Source organism: Polyodon spathula, chromosome 2 (genome assembly GCF_017654505.1).
Source record: "Polyodon spathula isolate WHYD16114869_AA chromosome 2, ASM1765450v1, whole genome shotgun sequence".
In the NCBI taxonomy this organism is placed as follows: domain Eukaryota; kingdom Metazoa; phylum Chordata; class Actinopteri; order Acipenseriformes; family Polyodontidae; genus Polyodon; species Polyodon spathula.
In genome coordinates, this window is record NC_054535.1 from 85,464,924 (window position 1) to 85,472,814 (window position 7,891).

Here is a 7,891-nt window from a genome sequence, read left to right on the forward strand (position 1 = left end):
ATGATGCATCGTCTGCACTTAACAGTATTAAATGGATGCAGGGATAAATAAATTGGAGGTGAAAATGCAGCTGGTACTTTGAATTCAAAGCATGTTATACATCGCTGGTGTTTTGATTTCATAAGAAAACCAGCCGAAGGATGCGCTGCTAGCCACTCTGCTCATTAGCGCTGATGGTACGAAGGATTGTTTTTACAAAAACAATGACTATCTTAAATGCTGTTTCCTTGGAGTGCAGTATACCGTGAGCTATTTGCGCTATGGATTTAATTACGGTCTGGGTCTATTGACTGGTTTAGATGACCACTGAGATGAACTTTGCTGTAATTCTGTTTGCTCTTGGTGGGTCTAGCCTGACAGGTTGAAGAATTGCAGGAGGAGACTAAGATAAGGGTATGCTCTTCCTAATCACTCAGCAGGGAGTTTTCAAGAGACAGCAATGTAAAGTTTCTTGTTTCTTTGACAATACTAAGTCTGGTCAGAGTTTTTAAGCTGTTACAGGCTAGCTAGGTTTCTAGTTTTGAGTTCTAATTTGCCTGTTGTGTAAAAGTATAGGACAAGCAACACAGCTTGTTCAAATATGCATGTTCCCTCCTAACTTACCCAAACCAGTTTCAGTGTGCATTCCATTAATGTACTCAACATTGATCTAATGCTAATGCAATTGCTTTAACAGGAGCATGCCTTAGGAAATATCAATTTAAGTGCCAGTCTCTAATATAAATATTCCAGCAGCTCAGAAAATATGCAATCCTCAAACTGGGCTCCACAAGGGTGTGGGAGCAGGAACAGCAACCTACTTTTAAAAAATGGGAACATGTAACTATATGTATAGCTTAACCAACTGGAGCAGTTCTTCACTAAAGTGTTTTTAAAGCATACAAAAGCGCATTCATGTACCTGCTGTATTGTATGACTAGGGAAAGAGGAAGAATTAATAACTACATTTGCACATAAAGCATCCAAAAACATTATTTGTCAAACAGCTAACAAATGATAAGGAACTATTATCAAATGCTATTTAAATTAAGGTTTGAGGTGATATTGGTGCAATATGCTTTATTAATGGCTCATACTATTGTAGCTATCATTGGCCATTCATTCAGCAGCATTACACTGCTAATAAAGATGTGGTAAGGTAAGTAAAATATGTTTGAAAGGGTGCAATAGTGGAAATGATTAATCCATTCAGAATACCATTCTAAAACCAATAACTAAACAACTTTCCTCCAAATGAGCATTTATACTTGGTACAAAATTCAAACAGGTGTTGGATATCAGACAAATGATTGTGAGTTGGTGACATGGAGCAATTCACACCGAATACCTTGTGTAAACACACACACACACACTCACACACATAAACACACACGCACACACACACACAGACACAGACAGACACACACACACACACACACACACACACACACACACACACACACACACACATACAGACACACTAATTAAAGAAATTAAACAAGTTTGTGTTACAATGATGAACAAATTCTTTTGAAAGTATAATAAACCTCAAGATTCAATAATGGTGCACTTATTTTTTTCAGCATATTTGATGTACTATTTCTGTAGACGATATCCCTGTAGTCAAGAACTGATAAAAAAAAAAAAAAAAAAAATGAAAGAAAACCCAGACATCGGCATCTGCTGCTAATGTACTGATGTTTTAAAATAGGGCCTGTTTGTTTTAGATTTCCTTCTGAACTGCCTCAGGCTCTAAGTCCCAAAGTGTAATGTAACCTAGATAAAAATAATATTAAAGTAAATAAATCAGAAAATATCTCAAAACAGAGATTCTAAGGGGGCAAGGTTTGGGTAGTTCAGAGAGAAAACTTTCATATAGAACTGGGCATCCGCTGTAACTAGACCAGAGAAAGATACCAATGTAGAGCGATGCCTGTATTTAATCTCATTGTGTTACTATAGAGGGTTAATTTATTTGTGATTCCCCAGCTACAAAATAAACTCTATAGAAACAATGTTGTTTCTTCAGGGGTTGGCATTTTGCCAACTTATTTTTAAATGTACTTGTTTGATGTCAAGCAAGAACATGGCGTTTCCGGTACCGGTACAATAAATCAATAAAAATGTAAAGATTTTCGAACTCTAGATTTGCAAGACAGGGCATTATCAGTTTCTTGCGCTTACACAAGGCTTTATCTCTAGTCAATATCCAATGTTTACTGTGTTGCTTTAGAGGTTGATTGATTTAACAGTCTAAGCTATGCTGCATTTGCACATGTTGGAGGAGACCCTTGTTAAGTGCTAAACGATTGTATGCGTCGCCTGGATTCTTCCCCCAACGGCTGGCGCAAGAATTGTTTACTTCATACAAATGTGTTATTCATTAACTAGGACAAGGAGAGGTGTCAAATGCTGAACTGACCAAAAGTAGTTAATCTTTAACCAGACACTTTTTTTTTTTTTTTTAATATCCTTTATCTACCCCAGGAACAAAATATTTGTTTGTTGTTAATTGTATGGTAGTTTGCACTGGAATGTTGCTTGCTTGTGAAACTATTCCACACCTTCTGTAAAGTGTGTGTCTGTGTTTGTGTTACCATGGAAACAGACCCTTAAACTGGAAAAAATAAATCCTGATATTAGTTACATGCATACGTATGAACATGACTAATATGTTTTTCATATTAGACTCCTTCCTGCATCATCACCTCCAGTTTGTAGAGTACCTCTTAATGTCGGCAGCTGCCATATTTATCACTAATTACAACAAGCCCTTTTTCAATTCGAAAAAAAAGAAAAAAAAAGAAAAAAAAACGAGGTTCACACCAGTAACAGAAGAATTTGAACAACGTTTTTAAAAGAGCAAGAAAATGAAAGTGCAAGAAGATAACATCTACTGACATAAACCCCACAACGTAGTATTCGCTTTCAGTGGGAGCAGTGAGAGAATTTTACCAGATACCTGAAAAAAAAGAGTTCTCTCCAAAGCAATGCTAGCAGAGTTGTGCCAACATAATGCAGCATTTTCTATATCAGCATGTCGCAGCTTAAACAAACTAAAGAAACTATCTCAGCCACACAAAAACAGCTTAAGAAAGGTAAGAAACATAGACTATATAAATAGAATAATATATGGGTCAGAATATAGAACCACACAAAAATAAGCCTGTCATTGACGTTGAGCTAGTAATGCTAGAAACTAACAAAAGCATGCTACTAGTCCTAAGGAACTTGTTAGTCCTTATGTAAACTTAACAGTCCTGATGTGTAGTTTCTGAGTCGGAACCAACAACAGCTGTTGGGGGTCCCTAAAATATTAGGCTTAAATTGTATTTTCCTAAAAAACAAACATTTATACTTTTTTTTTTTGTGTGTGTGTGTATTAAAAAAAACAAAAAACAGATACAATAAACACTAATGCTCATTCCCAGATACATTGACTGGGTTTCTGCATCTACCTTTGCCACATTCCGTAACCCCAATAAAGTATGTGTGAACAGCACTGTTGACAGCATACTTCACAAAGCATATCGCTGCCTCAATAAGGGAACTATTTGTAGAACCTTCCAAGATAACCAACAAATATTTAGAAGTTGACTTTCTGGGCTGGATGCTGGGTCCTTGCAATAGCGTGTACACACTCCTGTGACTGTTTAAAATTTCTATAGGTTTTCCCCACATTTAATCCTTTTGCCTCATCCAGGTCACACATCCATTCACAATCAGAATACGGTCGTGCATGCTTTGCAAGTGTGTGATCTGTTGTAAAAAGCACTCTTAGCTTTAAAATCACACAGGTGTTTATGGTGTGTAGTAATTGTTACACTTTTGATGTGCCTTGTTTGGCAGTCTTTGCTTTTATCAATTTCACAGTTATAATGATTACTTGATTTTTCATGTGCTTAAACAGCTGTATAAATAAAACAACCCGGAACACTGGGCTCAGAGTATGAAAATGATACACATAATACAACTAAGTTGATAAAATAATAAGATAAAATAATATTGCTGAAAAACGGACAGAACTGACTTGATTTGCCCATATATATATATATTATATATATATATATATATATATATATATATATAATTTTATTTTATCAGAACCATATTTTTAACATTCTTTTTAATATAGTAATGCCTTATTTCTACTTGGCAGGAAAGTAACATTATTTTCACAAGTAGAAAAATTGCAAAGGTCTTGAATTGTTGTAGCCCTTAATACACAAGCCAGGGAAAAACTAAGGGCTTTCCTGTCAAAATTTACTCAGTGGTTTACTCATCCTATACCTATGCCAACTGAAATTTGCCCTGGGGCCACCTTGAATTTTGTCCTAAATCCAAGATGGCCACCAAAATAAAAAATGGCCAACTTAATCCCTGAAATTGGATTTCTGCAAAATTTGTTTTCTATGTCTAATGTGTGTTTTTCTGGTTTCAGAAAGTCAATCTTGTACACTAGAATGCTCTTCAGCTTAGAAAAATAAAATACAAATGAAATTTCAGTTTGGGTTCTCAATTTTAGCATAGTGGTTACATGTTCAAGAACTTTACACACCATTAATGTGTTCCACATAAGTCCAGTGATAGTCATAAACTAATATCCAAGTGAACTAGATTGCAGCTATCAGAACAGGTTAGACTCTCATTTTTCCGAACGTCACTTTCACTTCTGCTAGATAATTAGTTTCTGTGTTCACTCCATGGCTACAGCTCTGCTTCCTCTTCTTCCTGTATAATTATAAATCTAGTTTGACTGGATGATGTACATTTGTAAAAGTTTAATAACAAATAGATGACTATGATATTCAAACCTGCATGTACCTGGAATTTTCTTAATCTTGCAGCTGGTCACTGAAAGGCTTTGTGAAAACTGAGGACAAGTGAACCATATATGCCGGATACTCTTCACAGTTTCTTCCCATCCTCTGTTTTCAGTGTGTGGGTACGTAATGTCTCTGTTAAGACAATAATACCAGTTTAAAGCTTGCAAGTTGCTCCTCTTGAGGTGTTTGTCAGTACTACTCTCATCTGGCAGGAGACTAGAGCTAGATTTAACCTTCTCTTTCTCATACACCCTGATTCTTGTGCTAACAAATGCCTCATTTTCAGTTCCAGGATACAAGCAAGTTCGTAAAAAAAAGTATTAGCCTCCGTGACGTCTTCAACTGAGGTGAGTGAAATGCCAAGAGTGGAGAGGAGATTACAATACCACATCTTTTCCATCTTTTTCATCTTTTTCAGTGGTCTGACTTTAGCAATGCTAAATGGAAATGAAGTCATATCACAACCCGGCAAATCTGGCAAATCTTGTCATCAAATCGGCTATGTATAGCTCAATTCTCTGTAGGTTTGCATACACAATAAACGTAGGTCAGGAGAACCAAGACATTTATCGCTTGCTCTTATCATCACAGGGTCCTTCAATTTAGATGCTTGAAGAACAAGTCTGGTGTCAGCTTCATGGTGATTGCTGGAATGTAGTTTCTCAATACCAGACAGCGATATTAACCAGGTAGCCCCCTGTTCAGTCACTATCAATGGAATATTCAGTTTGCATCTCACAGCATCATCTTTGTAATAATTGACCAAAAATCTGATCAACGGTCTTGTTTTCTGCATTTGGTAGGATGGGGTCCCAATCTTTTCCCTTTGGCATACTCTGTGCAGAGCTTGTGATGTGATTTCTTCTTCCAGGTGTGTCACGACGAAGTTGAGTGAGCTCTTTCATTGTGGTTGTACTATATGAGTCAAATATGACTCTTAACCGGAGAGGTTCTGCGTGACTTGGCGGCAAACAAAAGTTTAACAGAGTAGCTGCATTTTCTCCCCAAGTGTTCTGTGCAAGAACAGATTTGACAGCAGGCTTTCCATAAATTAACCAGTTTCTCCCCTGTAGCAGTTTATCACCAACAGAATCAGACTATTCCATAAAGTAATTCCTTAGTGCTGCTTTTGATCCTTGTCTCGAGTCACTGTCTGGTGTTTACAGAGCCAGTGGAACAGATGTCAAGGGATATGAATGGGCATCTTCTGGTGATGTTGCTTTAAACACAAGCAAACTGAAGGCCTGTCTGACTTCTTTGAGGATGTTCACAGCTTTTGAGTCTTTTTTGACCTTCTCCATCCCAGTCTTGATCTTAAGCTTGGCAATCTTGATCTTGAGCTTATTAATCCGTTTCTCCCTTGTGGCTTTAAGTCTCAGGTCAACAAATTCCTTGTATTTATGTTCTCCAGCTTCTGTTGATGATAACAACCCTGTTATAATGTCATAATCGATTTCCATTCCATTTTTCATGTGGCGAGCATAACCATCCAAGAAAGGGCAAAATACTTGTCAAGCTGAAGAACTAGATTAGTAACCATGTTTTCATGCTGCTTTCGGGACCTGTAGTGGTTTCTTTGTGGACTGATGCTGTCAGGACATTAATTTAGTTTTAATCTTAGCCATGAAATGGTTAGTCTTGATTAAAGTGTCTGTTGTGCTCTCAGTAGTATTGTATCCAATTTGCATTTGGCCATCCCTGACCTTCACTTCTCTGTCTATTGTTGTCACGATGATCAAATCTAGATATATTGTAGAAAAAGACTCTCCTGATAAGGATCCACCAAACCCATTTTGGACCAGATCATCCCATGCTGGTTTGTTATTCGGTTTCACATCCTGAAGGTTGACATGTTGAAAAGTAAGGTCTTGGCATAATTGGTGTGGTCAAATGCAAGTCATTTTGGAAGTAAGGTACATTCCACTGCTAAGTGTCTCTTGATACATTTTTCTCTGACTGAACATATGAGACATAGCATCGATGACACGTCCTTGAGATACTCTACAATTATCTTGTATTGTGTTCCACTTGCTGATGTCAACAAAGTACAGATTGTTTCAAACTCAGGCATATTTACCAATAACTGAAGACTCCCTGGACAGGGATGATGTCTGAGGTTTGCAATTGCTTCTTTTGTCTCCAGACCCAAGTTGTCACTGATATTGTTCACTTTCATTGAGTAACTGAGTTGGGCTTAAAATGACTGTTTGTGCAGACGAACACTTCGGTAGTAAAGAGGTCCCTCAATCTCTTGAGCAGCAGAACCTTCTGTGGCATCCACCCACCACTTGTTGAAACCCAGATATCCATATTTTTTAAGATTCACCAGTATGGTGTGGAAGCCACTCATGAGATGTATAATTTTGTCATATTTGCTTGCTGGATCCAGGAAATAATCAACATCTTGGAGATGATGGTCTCATCTGCATGGACTCAGCTCGAGGTCATTCACAATCTTCATTATCATATCCATATACCACTTGATCACATTGTCATTTGGAGGTAGAGGTACTATGGGAAGCTAATCCAGCTTGTATTTTGTTGTCATGCAATCAGTCTTTCATGAATGTTGTTCAAAACCCAACAGGTTCCAACTCATTCTTGTCTACTTCTGAGAGACATTCGTCTAGGCATGCATCTCCAGCGGCACCCACCAAAACCCAGGTTGTGTTCCGTTTTAGTGCATCATCTAAGAATGGTGAGTTAAAGAAGTCATCATTAAACTCTGGGAATAGTGGAAGTGGGATATTTTTCCTGGAAATTTTATAGGATCCATAATCAAGTTGTTCCTGGTCAGAAATATCAGACAGTTCAGGTTTTTGCTCAAGTGTTGGTGGAATCAATTGGATACCAGGCCTGGAAAATAGTTCCAGTTGTGTGTTGAGTAGCATGTGCACTGGTCAGTGTCTATTGTTTTCCATCAGAGTTATCAAAGGTAACATGGACACTCCAACCTTTGATGAAGCCTGGAGGAACATCAGTGTATGATATTCCCAGTCCATAGCAGTAAAGCAGGATAGTTGCCTCTTCACTGATGTTTGACACTCTAAGCTCAAATAGAGTGGTATAGCTGGTCTGCCAGAAAT

At 37.6% G+C, this 7,891-nt stretch overlaps 1 long non-coding RNA gene across 1 annotated transcript; it reads left to right on the plus strand.

The window, feature by feature from the left end:
• Positions 1–2,172: 2,172 nt before the first annotated feature.
• On the plus strand, positions 2,173–5,228 carry LOC121328482. Its single transcript, XR_005951691.1, has 3 exons — positions 2,173–3,077; positions 4,827–4,924; positions 5,092–5,228. It is a non-coding gene; the product is annotated as an uncharacterized LOC121328482 (long non-coding RNA).
• The last annotated feature ends 2,663 nt before the right edge of the window (positions 5,229–7,891 follow it).